Source organism: Schistocerca gregaria, chromosome 7, assembly GCF_023897955.1.
Source record: "Schistocerca gregaria isolate iqSchGreg1 chromosome 7, iqSchGreg1.2, whole genome shotgun sequence".
NCBI classification, from domain to species: domain Eukaryota; kingdom Metazoa; phylum Arthropoda; class Insecta; order Orthoptera; family Acrididae; genus Schistocerca; species Schistocerca gregaria.
In genome coordinates, this window is record NC_064926.1 from 418,225,168 (window position 1) to 418,240,716 (window position 15,549).

The 15,549-nt window shown below is 42.0% G+C and overlaps 1 protein-coding gene across 12 annotated transcripts in view; it reads right to left on the reverse strand.

Annotated features, from left to right (window-relative positions):
• Positions 1–15,549, reverse strand: part of LOC126281946 (uncharacterized) — a 282,662-nt gene that overhangs the window by 127,161 nt on the left and 139,952 nt on the right. The gene's annotated exons all lie outside the window — the stretch shown is intronic.

Consider the following 15,549-nt stretch of genomic DNA (forward strand, 5'->3'; position numbering starts at 1 on the left):
ATTGTAAAGCAAGAATAACATACTGATTCAAATATTGTAATAAGCATATCTGTAAACAGCAATATAATATGTATGCACTTCTGTACATATGTAGAGTATGGCAACGGCAAAGGCAACCACCCACTAACCTACACTGGATCAATGCACGATGCACAGACACACGTAACAGAAAACAGTAATCACACCAGCTTTCGAGCTCTTGATCTTTTTCTAGTAAAAGTAAATACATTCACATGTGCAGCCACACAGGCACCCAAATATACACTACCACGGTCATGGCAAGAGGCAGGTATAGTGGCTGCACAAAAAGATGAAAGATGAAAGGTGTTCAGAGGGTACAGCGTGCGATATCAATAGCATCTTCTTTGACCGAACCTGGCTCGCCCTGCTGACTCAAACCTATGCAGGAGATTGCACTTTCAAAACCTCCTGCCAGCATGCTCTGCTGACCGAGCTCCCTCTTGCAGCAGTCAATTTAGGGGAGGCACATCTTTTTAAGTAGCCACAATGCAAAGCTTCAACTGGACTCAGTGCATCTATAGACTTACACACATTAGTACAGAAGACCGCAGTGAGGATAATGCTTCAACGTACCACAACACTACTAAACATAACTAATATTCAGAAACTTCCATCAGTGTACCAGCATTCAAGACTTTTTATTGCAATCACGAACTTTATGCTCATTGTCTATAAACCAGAACCAAAGAACCTACAGCATTCAAAGTTATGTATAACTCAGTTATTAAATGTACACTGAGGTAACAAAAGTCCTGGGATACATCCTAGTATCGCATTTAACCTCCTCCTGCCCAGGCTGGTGCAGCAACTCGATGCAGTATGGACTCAACAAGTCATCAGAAGATCCGTGCAGAAATACTGAGCCACACTGCCTCTATGACTGCCCACAATTGCGAGAGTCTTGCTGGCGTAGGATCTTGTGCACAAACTGACCCCCTCAATTATGTCCTGTAAATGTACGATGGAATTCATGTTGGGAAATCTGGGTGGCCAAAGCATTTGCTCGAGTTTTGCAGAATGTTCTTAAAACAAGTCGCAAATAATTGTGGCCGGGTTACATGATGTACTGTCGTCCATAAAAACCGGGAGGGGGGGACATGAAGACCATGAATGGATGCAAAAAGTGTCTAAGTAGCCGAACATAACCATTTCCATTCAGTGGTCCATGTAAACACAGCCCACATCATTATGGAGCCACTACTAGCTTGCACAGTGGCTTGTCGAAAACTTGGGTTAATGGCTTTGTGCGGTGTGCGCCACACACTAACCCTGCCATCAGCTCTTACTATCTGAAATTGAGATGCGTCTGACTGGTACACAGTTTTCCAGTTATCTAGGGTCTAACCTAACCAATATGGTCATGAGCCCAGGACAGGTCCTGCAGGTTATGTCATGCTGTTAGCAAATGCATTCACAGTTGTCTGCTGCCACAGCCTATTAATATTAACACCAAGTTTCACTGCATTCTTCTAAAGAATACATTCGTCGTACATTGATTTTTGTCTGTTAGCACTGACAACTCTACACAAAAGCTGCCGCTCTCAGTCGTCGGCCACTGCATTGTCAATAGTGAGAAGCAGTGCCTAAAATTGGTACTGTTGGCACATGTAAGCTTCTGGCCAGAAGGCCTTCTTGTGAAATAGACAACACACACACACACACACACACACACACACACACACATATTCACATAAATGCAGCTCACACACACGGGACCACTGTCTCCGTCTGGCAAGGCCAGACTGTGAGCAACTGCACATGATGGGAGAAGCAATCTGGTGGTGGGGCTGAGGACGATGTTGGGGCAGAGGGAGAGGGGGAGCAGGGTATGAATGGGGAACGGTAAAGTACTTGAGATGGGCACTCTGCCCCTAAATTGATTCAAAGAGCCAGATCTTTCTAAAAAGTGAACGATGGATGATTCAGAAAAAAAGTAATGGTAGCTCATTTGATTTCAAAATGAATCTCTGGTGGCTGTAATGAGCAGGATGAAAATTCGACACTAGGCTACTGAAACGGAATCCCACCCCACATCCTTAAGAAAACATTTCCCAAGCAATACACCATGTGCACATGTGAATTTGCACATCTAACTAGTACATAAAGCTTTTCTCTTCAATGAAAACAGAATAGAAAGAAAGCTCTGTTTCCTCCCTCCCCGATTTATTGGCTGGCAGGCAGTACCCATTCAGTCATCTCAACAGTAATACTAATTATGATCATATGAAAGTAAACATAACTCTTTACCCAGTGTCTGAGTGGGGGAAAAAAATCTTTGGCCTAACTGGGAATCAAACCTGAGCGACTTTTCTTTACAGTCTGTCACACTGACCATGCAGCTAGTGGAGCAAATTAAACACCAGTGCTTCAGTACAGTACATTAAGGCAGAAAACACTTCAAGCATCATGTTTCCGCTCTCGAGTTCAAAAGAATATCTCAGATTTCCAAAGTTCAATAAACATTTACATACTTTTGAGTGAGTTGTTACTTCCTATCCTTTGACTTAGCACCACACTCTGAATGTACTGCCAGTGATCATAAAACTGCAGTCTTCAGCCACCATGCGCTTGGAGCATATCACAAAACAATCCAGGCATCACTTCCCACCCAACAGCTCAGACTCCCCACCACCCACACCGATCACACTCCAGGCAGTCTCACTAGCTCACTGCTCTTCCCACCACTCTCAGGAATCAGATTGCAAGATAGCTCTCTAGTCACCACCACTATTCTGGATCAAATTGCAAGCTAGCTCACTGCTCCCCAGCAAGGCAAATAGCTCTCGCAGACAAGATCACACGGAACAGACCACACGGTGACTTGAGGCATCACTCCATTTTCTGTGCTCTTGGTACAATGATACATCTTGCAACTCGCTTTCTTGACTGAGCACCCCTCCATCCAAGTTCAGTTTTTTATTATTTGTATCCTTGTTTGATTTGTTCTAGTCGTCATCTTGTGTTGTTGTTCTTCTGTTTTTTTTTTTTTTTTTCTTTTTAGTTGTGTGAGTGTTCCTGTTAGGTGTCCTATTATGTCTTTTTCTATGTCTGTGCATTTATAGTTGCTGCTGTTGGTGTGTTGGTAGCCTTTATGAAGGTTTTAATTACTTTGGGATAGGATACTAAATATAACTGTATGTATAACACACAATTATTCTACTATACATGACAGTCCATGCATAAACATTATCTCAGGATAAGTGGTCAATATTCTGAGATATGACAGGAATTATCATCTGAAGTAAAAAATTAAATATGGACACATGCCCTATTTGAAATGGTTTCTTAGATGGAACATATTTAAAGTTATTTTTGTGCATTTTTCTTGAATAATACAAAATCCGTGGCCTCAGCGAAAACTTGTTACAGTATAAAATTAAACTACATTAAATTTATTTTAAAATGGTCCTACTCATTTTTTCTTCAGGACTTGCAGGTTGCATGAAGAGAGTGAAGGAATGCGGAAAATCTTGGGCAACATGCATGCATTGAGGTACAGGTAAGCCAGTTTGCGGTAGCTTCCTGACTTGATAGGCTAAGTGTCCTATATCAAATTATTTGTCTCAATTTCATCTAAACTGCTATAGTATGTTGTAAACAACTACAAAGTACTCAACAATAACAATACGCTCTTTTGGTTGAAACTGTAAATTTTTCTCATTCTTCCTCAGCATCTTGTGTTCACTGGATAATAATTATCACCAATTTTGGTAATCTGTCGTCTCTCATTCTTGTGGCGTATTCCTTCCAGCATTCTTTAATCTGCTCATTTATGTTTTCCACTCTCAGTTCTTCTCTGATGTCTACATTCACTCTCCAGTCAGGCAGAATGTACCCAGCTATTCTTCTTAGCAATCAAATCTCTAGTGATTGGAACGAGTGTTTCTGCTGTGTTGTCCAGGCAAGAGTTCCAAGGTCTAGGGAGCAGTAGTTATTGTGAGCAGTAGTGGGTCAACAATAAGCTTGATCATTTGGACTGTGACACTGCCCTGTACAGTAAATGCTACGCTGAAGGATTTTTCCACAGCGTTGTCAGCTCAAGAACGAATTTTTCGCCACTACTACCATTTACCTCCACAAAATAATCAGCGAATCTATGTTTTATTTACATTTCAGTTAAGGTTATTGCTAAAGTCAAGTACTGATTTAGTTATGACAATGGGATCAGTTGCAGCTTCTACTTTGCCTACTCTTCCCTTGATCACAGAAGCTTTTACATAGAGCATCACATATTTATGTTTCAGATTAATGTGTTGGCATGTCTCAGTTGTGGTTTCGCTCAGATTGATTGAGTCTCTTTGTTTTCTGGTTGTAATCAGTATTATTTCCATGGGTAGGAGGTCATTGGTAAGCCTGATGTGCAGCATCTCGAACCTTTTTCGCTCTCCCATTAGCCAAGGTGCAGCTTTTTCCTTCAGTTATCTGGTCTTTAGGGGACTATATTTATTGTGTAATAAAGTTAGTTTGACAGTAAATCATGGAGTTGGTCTTTCACTTTCAGCAATGGTATGGGAGTCATCTCCAAAATTTTCTCTTGAGCCTCCGCTGCAACTTCAGGCACACTGATACACTTAAAAGTCTCTGTATGTTGGCACAATTGCATATTTTAGAGAGAAAGTTGTGATTATTATTTTGTAAACTGATATTCCAGATATGAATTTCTTTGCTTGTGGATTTTGTAGCAAATACATCTATGGGGGCTCCACTATAGGCTGCATTATGGGTAGGTGCTAGCTGAAATTTTGTTACATTTGAAGAAGAAATTACACACTTGAATTTCACAGTGAAGCGACAGAAAGTTTATGTTAGTTTTCCTAGTATTATTTGTATGCTCCTAAGTCAAATCTAATTTTGAACGATACAATTTTGAAACAGGCTATCCCACCTACTTTCAGAGGTCTGTAGAGAACGCACATTCGGCGTATTTCCAGGGATTTGATATTTATGACATATATTTGACTTTTTTGTCTTCATTACTAATGGATGTGAGTAGTCTGGACAGCAGTGGAGCCTATATTTAGGGAACTGGAGAGCATGCTTTCTTAACACTTGGCGCTGACGCCCATAAAAATACGGGCGTGCGCGGCCTGCCCGAAAGTCCAGTGCCCATAATTTTGCGGGTTCTCGTTCTTCCCCTTCCTTCCTTTGTGTGTTCTTATGGCTCCCGCTTGTCTGGAAGACGCTGCATGGGCTGTAGTTCGAGTATTGGTCACTAGATGGGACAGGCATGCTGTGGAAGAGTGTGCTTCCCTTTTCATTTGTCGTGTTTTGTGAGCGGCGATTTTTTCCTGCATGGTCTCAGTAGCGTCGACATGGCGAAAGGTGGCTTGACGGACGAAGAAATTGCTCGCGAGTTACATCGTGATTTAGAAGAAAGTGATGTTGATTTGTCAGAGGAAGACATTGTAGATGACTCTGATGATGATGTGGACCATGTTCAAGAAGTAGTTTCTGGCAGTTCAGGTAAAGAATTCTGACAACAAAACGTGTATAATTTTTGTTCAGATTTTCACTTAAAAAGCTCTCAGTACGTAATTATGATTTTATTTGCAAATACTACTCTTCTGATAGATTCAGAAGAGGAGAGCAGGTGTCCAAGCACTTCAGCAGCAAGTAATCCCATCTACATTGTGCCTGAAGAAAGAGCGAGGTTGACGGCGAGGGGGTAGCTGAGACCTGCGCGCCGCACCGATTCTGAGGAAGGTTGGACGACTACTGATCGTGCACCAGATATCAATCTATTCTCAGGACAATCCAGAATATGCAATGTTGTCAGTTTAGACCAGAACAGTGCACCTCTAGAATTTTTCTCATATTTCCTGACAGACAGTATGATGAAACATATAAAGGAACAAACTAGTCTGTATGCTCAACAATGCATCAGGAAATTACGAAGCACAAATTCCCTTTCACCCACCTGCTCATTATCAGAGTGGAAAGGAGTTACACTTATGGAATTAAGGAAGTTTCTGGCAATTGTAGTCCGCATGTGTGTAAGTGTGAGGCCACGTATACGAGAGCACTGGTCCAAGAACACTGTTATGTCGTGTAATTTCTGTCCAAACATCTTGAGCCGTGACAGATTCCTTTCTATTGTGAGAAACTTCCACATTAGTGATAATTCCTTAGCTAAGAGGAAAGGAGAAACTGGCTATGACCCACTGCACAAGGTGAGACCCCTCCTAGATAATGTGTGTGCTAATTTCCAACGTGCGTATACACCATCTCAAAAAATTACAATAGATGAAGGCATGTGTAAATTTCGAGGTCGTGTGTATTTCGAACAGTACATGCCACAAAAACCAAATAAATACGGTATCAAACTGTACATGTTATCCGAATCTGACACAGGTTACATCTGGAATTTGTCTGTTTACGCAGGTGAAAGGTCTGACACAGAGACTCTGGTAAAGACATTGCTTGCAAATCTGTCAGGAAAAGGCAACACTTTGTTTATCGACAGATTCTACACAAGTCCAATACTTGCTTCAGAACTGGAAGCCGCAAAATCTGCTCTTGTGGGAACAACAAGAAAATCTCGGCAGGGATTGCCTCGCGCTATAAAAGATCCGAACCTTCAGCGAGGTGAACTTATTTTCAGGCATACAAGAAATATGTTAGCACTGTGTTGGTAGGACAAAAGAAATGTGCATATGATAAGTACAAGGCACGCTGCTGAAATGGTCACTTTCACTGGTCAGAGAGGAAGAGAGAAGGCAAAGCCAGCCTGTGTAGTGGACTGCAATAAAAACAAGTTTGGAGTTGACTTATCAGATCAGCGATTGTCATAAGGCGCATCTGAACATTGAAATGTGAAGTGGTGGAGAAAGTTGGCATTCCATGTTATACTTTTGGTGATTGTAAATTCCTGCACATTATATAATAAGGTTACTGGAAAACGCCTCACAACATCTCACTTCATGACAGTTATCTGTGCAGATCTTGCACAAAGCAAAGATCTTGAACCCCGACCTGGTCCATCTGAACTCTCAAGCCTATCAACTGGAAATCATTTCCTGGAAAAGATTGAGACAGAAGTAGGTAAGCAACAGAAACAAAAACAGTGTGTAATGTGTTCTCTGAGAGGAAAAAAACTGACTAGAAAAGTGTGGCGAAAAGACACAAGCTACCAGTGTAGTGAATGTAAAGTAGCATTGTGCAAAATGCCGTGCTTCAAGATTTACCACACAAAGAGCAAAATTGCATCCCAAAATAGTTACAGGAAGTTACTGTAGATAAGACATACTGTATCCATCATGATTACAATTTTTGTGTAAAATAAAAAAAAGTCCTTCTAGAAAATACAGTGAATATACCTTTGACCAATTTTTCCTTTTTTTCAAAAACAATGTTATAATAATAACGCTTGTCAAAAGTATGTTTTAATTCAAGAGAAAGGTATTATATAAGGTTTTAAACAAGAAAGTCTAGGTCTTTCAATAAGAGTAATTTTACCGCTATAACTGAAACCTTTCATGAGTTGTAGTAGTTTAAAATACATTAAAATCAGCCAGGCTCTATGGTAGACACCCGCACGCAATGGCTCAGGACCCAAAGTGTTAAGCCAGGTATCCACATTCATTAGGAGAAACACATGGATATCGATATTCTGATACATATAGCAGAGTTTGTCGAAATGAGTTGAAAGTTATGGCAAACTATTTTCTACAGCAACAATACAGAGACACCAGTAGAACTACTGACTGCATGAATAGACAAGTTTGTAGCTCCTAATACACAGGTTTTAGAGCTCATTTGAGCTGCTTTCTTTCAGCCTTTACACACACCATTATCCTGTCAACTCTCGTTCACATGCTATGTAGCCTAAATTCGAATATTATTCAAAATTTTTATCTTTCAGCAGTGAAATCCTTGCATATTATCAGGCTTGCCTTCGCGAGTTTCTTAATCGCTGTAACTGTTTCATTCCTTTCTGTATACAATGTGAACTTCACAATTGTGGGTCTAGGTTTCGCAGATCACAACATTCTACAACCTACTGTATAGCTTCTGATTATAGAATGTGCTGCATGTATATTTGTTCTCGCTCTAAGCTTTTACAATTTAAAATGGCCACATTAATAGTAAATATTTTAATTTTATCGGTGTACTTTAAAGTGATGCACAACAATATGTCGCCCACAATGCCTTTGCCTAAAAGAATTACGAGCAATGTTCACTACATTTACCCAAGTGGAAGAAAAAGGAAAAAGTGCGACAACTGTCAGCAGATAATTTCCATGGCTTCTGGCTCATCATCAAACCTGAAGAGACAGCTTAAATACAAGCATTCTACAATACCTCTGGAATGATGTGGATAAGGAAGCAGAACAAGATCGCCATAAGTTGACGCAAAATTCGAGAAATCATTTCTTCTGACCTGTCCTCACTGACTCTGCTTCCACCTTGGGTGAAGGTTTCCCAGAAAAGCAAGTTAAGTTTCAAACTGTATCCAGCCTATCAGTGCCATCACGTTCTGGACCAAGTCCTCATTTATTCCCTTTTAAGCTGCCCTTACCCTCAACTACTTTTCCTTTACAAAACCAATAAGTATTTTTTTTTAATATTATAAAGTCACCCACATTAAATAAAAGTATAGCTTTAGATGTACAGCTTTTAAAAATGATTTGTAGAGAATACCATCCTTATTCTGTAGCGGTGCACATGCACACACGCACCCCCCCCCCCCCCCTTCCCCAATTACATTTAAACATGTCAAAAAACACTTATCAAACTCTCAGATAAAATTAAAAATTATTTGACCATTGCAAAGGCAGACTGCCTTTCCTCTGATGCTTGGATGGAAATAAATAACATTAGTTTCTGTGCACTGACTGCTAATTTCATGGATGAGAAGTGTGAACTGAAGTGCTCACAATTCGAAGCAGACACACTGCAGAAGACAACTCAAACTGAGTAAAGGCTGTTATTTCAAATACAATATCATTTTTAAAATCACTTCCATAATAACAGAAGATGCATTAAATATGAAATTAACTGCTGTCCTTCTGAAACTCCCACATACCCCACACTTTGCACATTCTTTGAATCTCACTGCGTAACACACAATACGGAAGTCCAAACAGAAAACTATTGACGAGGTCACATGAGTTGTTATCGTTCTTAAGGAGAGACCCTTTCCTTTAAACAAATTTTCAGATATGCAAGAAAATTTAAATAAAAAAATAAGTAAATAAAAAATAAGTAAATAAAAAAATAATTAAATAAAAAATAGGTAAATAAAAAATAAAAAAAACGACAAACTGAATTCTGCTTATGAAATGTTGCAAAGATTTACTTTAAATAAAGATCCCATAATTTATTGCCCGCTATTCTAGGTAGGTCTGCCCCGATAACTGAGTGGTTAGTGCAGCGATCTGTCAAGCCAAGGGGCCCGGGTTCGATTCCCAGCTGGGTCGCAGATTTTCATCTACATCTACATGTACGTATACATCTACATTTATACTCCGCAAGCCACCCAACGGTGTGTGGCGGAGGGCACTTTGCATGCCACTGTCATTGCCTCCCTTTCCTGTTCCAGTCGCGTATGGTTCGCAGGAAGAACGACTGCCAGAAAGCCTCCGCGCGTGCTCGAATCTCTCTAATTTTACATTCATGATCTCCTCAGGAGGTATAAGTCGGGGGAAGCAATATATTCGATACCTCATCCAGAAACATACCCTCTCGAAACCTGGACAGCAAGCTACACCGTGATGCAGAGCGCCTCTCTTGCAGAGTCTGCCACTTGAGTTTCCTAAACATCTCCGTAACACTATCATGCTTACCAAATAACCCTGTGATGAAACATGCTGCTCTTCTTTGGATATTCTCTATCTCCTTTGTCAACCCGACCTGGTACAGATTCCACACTGATGAGCAATACTCAAGTATAGGTCAAACAAGTGTTTTGTAAGCCACCTCCTTTGTTGGTGGACTACATTTTCTAAGGACTCTCCCAATGAATCTCAACCTGGCACCCACCTTACCAACAATTAATTTTATATGATCAAATCGTTCGGTATGCATACCCCCAGATATTTTACAGAGGTAAATGCTACCATTGTTTGTTCCGCTATCATATAACCATACAATAAAGGATCCTTCTTTCCATGTATTCGCAATATATTACATTTGTCTATGTTAAGGATCAGTTGCCACTGCCTGCACCAAGTGCCTATCCGCTGCAAATCTTCCTGCATTTCGCTACAATTTTCTAATGCTGCAACTTCCTTGTATACTACATCATCATCCGCGAAAAGCCGCATGAAACTTCCGACTCTATCTACTAGGTCATTTATATATATATTGTGAAAAGCAATGGTCCCATAACACTCCCCTGTGGCATGCCAGAGGTTACTTTAACGTCTGTAGACATCTCTCCATTGATAACAACATGCTATGTTCTGTTTGCTAAAAACTCTTCAATCCAGACACACAGCTGGTCTGATATTCCGTAGGCTCTTACTTTGTTTATCAGGCGACAGTGCGGAACTGTATCGAACACCTTCCGGAAGTCAAGGAAAACATCTACCTGGGAGCCTGTATCTAATATTTTCTGGGTCTCATGAACAAATAAAGCGAGTTGGGTCTTAAACAATCACTGTTTCCGGAATCCATGTTGATACCTACAGAGTAGATTCTGGGTTTCCGGAAATGACATGATACGTGAGCAAAAAACATGTTCTAAAATTCTACAACAGATTGATGTCAGAGATATAGGTCTACAGTTTTGCACATCTGATTGACGACCCTTCTTGAAGACTGGAGACTACCTGTGCTCTTTTCCAATCATTTGGAACCTTCCGTTCCTCTAGAGACTTGCGGTGCACGGCTGTTAGAAGGGGCAAGACCTTTCGCGTACTCTGTGGAGAATCGTATTGGTATCCCGTCAGGCCCAGTCGACTTTCCTCTGTTGAGTGATTTCAGTTGCTTTTCTATTACTTGGACACTTATCTCGATGTGAGCCATTTTTTCGTTTGTGCAAGAATTTAGAGAAGGTTTTGCAGTGCGGTCTTCCTCTGTGAAACAGCTTTGGAAAAAGGTGTTTAGTATTTCAGCTTTACGCGAGTCATCCTCTGTTTCAATGCCATCATCAGCCCAGAGTGTCTGGATATGCTGTTTCAAGCCACTTACTGATTTAACGTAAGACCAGAATTTCCTAAGATTTTCTGTCAAGTCGGTACATAGAATTATACTTTCGAATTCACTGAACGCTTCACGCATAGCCCTCCTTATGCTAACTTTGACATAGTTTAGCTTCTGTTTGTCTGAGAGGTTTTGGCTGCGTTTAAACTTGCAGTGAAGCTCTCTTTGCTTTCGCAATGGTTTCCTAACTTTACAAAATTGTTAAGGCTTTCGTGGCCACTTGTTAACAAACTGCCTATTGGCTTTTGTCTCGGGTTCTTCGGCCGACGTTCATCTAATGATATTTCTGACGTTTCGCCAGCACGAGTGGCTGGCATTGTCAAAGCTTCACCCTCCATTGCCGGTGGTGAACTGGAGCCAAGCTCGCGGCCGCAGACTATATGTACCTTGCGCGCCAACGTCCGAGGGCTTCTCTGCGGTCATTTCCGGTGCAGTTCTCCTCTTGCTACCTGCGACGGTTGTTTGCTGCAGTACGGTAAGCCAGGATCCGTTTACCTTAAGGCTTTCCTCTTTCTTGTTCAAACTGTTCGTGTGTTTTTATATTTCTACAGCTTCTCTGAACAACCACGTGTGATAGTGCTTCTCTACAGCCAGAACTTCCGTGTCGCGAATTTTATTACGTGGTCAGTCTCATTCAGTGCGTGCTCTGCCACGGCCGATTTCTCCACCTGCCCCAACCTGCAATGTCGCTTATGCTCTTTGATCCTGGTGTTAATGGATCGTCCAGTCATTCCGACATAAACTTTTCCGCATGTGCATGGTATACGGTATATTCCCGACACACGCGCTTGTTCAGATAAGCTGTAGAAATACAAAAACACGAGAACAGTTTGAACAAGAAAGAGGAAAGCCTTAAGGTAAATGGATCCTGGCTTCCCGTACTGCAGCGAACGACCATCGCAGGTAGCAACAGGAGAACCGCACCGGAAATGACCGCGGAGAAGTCCTCAGACATTGGCGCGCCAGGTACATATAGTCTGCGGCCGCGAGCTCGGCTCCAGTTCACCACCGGCAATGGAGGGTGAAGCTTTGACAATGCCAGCCACTCATGCTGGCGAAACGTCAGAAATATCATTAGTTGAATGACGGCCAAAGAACCCAGACAGAAGCGAATAGGCAGTTTCCTAACTTTGTTGTAGAACCACGGTGGGTTTTTCCTGCCCCTCACAGTTTTACTCGGCACATACCTGTCTAAAACGCATTTTACGATTGCCTTGAACTTTTTCCATAAGCACTCAACCTTGTCAGTGTTAGACCAGAAATTTTCGTTTTGATCTGTTAGGTAGCCTGAAATCTGCATTCTATTACTCTTGCTAAACAGATAAACCGTCCTCCCTTTTTTTTATATTCCTATTTAATTCCATATTCAGGGATGCTGCAACGGCCTTATGATCAATGATTCCCTGTTCTACGCTTTCAGAGTCGAAAAGCTCGTGTCTGTTTGTTATCAGTAGGTCCAAGATGTTATCTCCACGAGTCGGTTCTCTGTGTAACTGCTAGAGGTGAATTTTGGACAGTGCACTCAGTATAATTTCACTCGATGATCCGTCCCTACCACCCATCCTAAACATCTGAGTGTCCCGGTATATATCTGGTAAATTGAAATCTCCACCTAAGACTATAACATGCTGAGAAAATTTATGTGAAATGTATTCCAGATTTTCTCTCAGTTGTTGTGCCACTAATGCTGCTGAGTAGGGAGGTCGCTAAAAGGAGCCAATTATTAACCTAGCTCAGTTGTTAAGTGTAACCGCCACCCATAATAATTCACAGTAACTACGCACTTCCGCTTCACTACAGGATAAACTACGACTAACAGCAACAAATATGCCACCATCGGTTGCATGCAATCTATCCTTTCTAAACACCATCTGTGCCTTCGTAAAAATTTCGGCAGAATTTATCTCTGGCTTCAGCCCACTTTCTGTACCTATAATGATTTCAGCTTCGGTGCCCTCTATCAGCACTTGAAGTTCCGGTACTTTACCAACACAGCTTCGACAGTTTACAATTACAGTACCGATTGCTGCTTCGTCCCCGCATGTCCTGACTTTGCCCTGCACCCTTTGAGGCTGTTGCCTTTTCTGTACTTGCCCGAGGTCATCTAACTTAAAAAACCACCCAGTCAACGCCACACAACCCCTGCTACCCATGTAGCCGCCTGCTGTGTGTAGTGGACTCCTGATCTATCCAGCGGAACCCGAAACCCCACCACCCTATGGTGCAAGTCGAGGAATCTGCAGCCCACACAGTCGCAGAACCGTCTCGGCCTCTGATTCAGACCCTCCACTTGGCTCTGTACCAAAGCTCCGCAGTCAGTCCTGTCGACGATGCTGCAGATGGTGAGCTCTGCTTTCATCCCGCTAGCGAGACTGGCAGTCTTCACCAAATCAGATAGCCACCAAAAGCTAGAGAGGATTTCCTCCGATCCATAGCGACACACATCATTGGTGCCGACATGAGTGACCACCTGCAGATGGGTGCATCCTGTACCCTCCATGGTATCCGGAAGGACCCTTTCCACATCTGGAATGACTCCCCTTCTACAACCTGGTACGAGTTGAATGAAACTATTAGTCAGCTTCAAGCAAGTCACGACCCAGGAAATGTGGCAATTATCAAACTGGACAAATAATTAGTGGAGGAATATTGCCTAGGAACAAAAATCCCTTAAACTGGTGGGAAACAAGAAAACCGCTGTGGCCAGTACTGTATCAACTAGTTCTGAAAGTACTATGTATCACAGCAACATCAGAGACCTATGAACGAATATTTTCAAAAGCAGGACAAATGTGCACTAAGAAGAGAAAGAGACTCACATTGACTACAATGGATCAAATTTTATTTATAAATGACAACACTGATTAATTTTTCCTTTATGGGAATATATACAGTAATACTGACACGGAAGGGGATAGATGGTGAGGAACAATTACTAACAAAGGTTGAAGCCTGGAGGGGTTACGGTAACATAGGATACATTGCACGGAGAGTTCCCACCAACACAATTCAGAAAAGCTGGTGTTGGTAAAGGAGCCACATAGCCCAGCCTGTGAAGTGATCATTAAAAACATGAATGTCATATTGGGCAGCATGTTCAGCAACTGGATGGTCCAGGTGTTTCTTGGACTGTTTGTCGGTGGCCATTCATGCGAACAAACAGCTTGTTGGTTGTCTTGCCCAAGTAGAATGAAGCACAATGGTTGCAGCTTAGCTTGTAGATCAGGGGTGGTTTCACAGGTATCCCAGTCTTTGATTTTATAGGTGATGCCTATGACCGGATTGGAGTAGGTGGTGTCTTTTTAATTCTCTCCTTTCCCACTCCCCAGCTCCCATCTGCCCTCTGCCTTTACCATCAGATTCCTTGTTGGTTACTGTGGATGTGTGTCCTTATACTCCAATATTCCCCATGCCCATAGCCTTGCAGCCACAAAACACTAGCTTTCCCAACATGCTCCCAATACTGATCCTACCATCTCTTTCCTAATTCTCCTAGCCAATCACACCCTAATGCACAATTATTTCACTTTCAAACATCAAATCAGCAAACATATCTGTGTTACTCCCATGGGTTCTCACATGGCAACATATTATGCCAACTTATTTATGAACCATCTGACCATCTGGAGGAATCCTAAAACAACTTGCATGGTTCATATTCATTTCTGACATTTCCATGATCTGGAATCGTGGAAGGGACAAACTTTGCTCTTTCCTCCATAATCTCAACGCCTTTCTCCCAAATAAGCTTCACCTGGTCTCTCTCAACTCAATCAGCCACCTCCCTGGATGTCTACATCCACCTCGCAGATGGCTACATAAATGAGTCTGTTCACATCAAGTTCCCCGACCACCAACGGTACCTCTACTTGATAGTCATTACCTGTTTCATGTCAAAAAGTTTCTTCCTTACAGCTTCACAACCTGTTGACGACACATTTGCAGTAGAAACCATTGCATCCCATCTCCTCCTCTAACAGCAGTAGACCTGACAACTAGTCACCACCACTAATCAGCCAGTATCACCTTGGCCTCAAAAAACTAAACCATATCTTTCACCTGGACTTTGGCTACCTCCCACTGTGCCCTGAGATGAAGGATATCCTACCCAAAATCCTATCCCCACCACCCAAAGTAGTGTTCTCCCACCCAATTGACCTATAGAATAACCCTGTCCATCCCTACTCCAATCCTGTTCCCAAACCTCCATCGAATAGGTTATTCCCTTGTGGTCACCTCCAGGTGAAAAATCTGTTCCATACAGACCCCCCACACCCAGCCTCCACCTCACACCACAGCCTAGTCATTGGCATCTCCAATGCAATAAACGTCAGGGCCACATGTGAAAACTGTCATGTTACATGAAATATTATGATAAGGTAA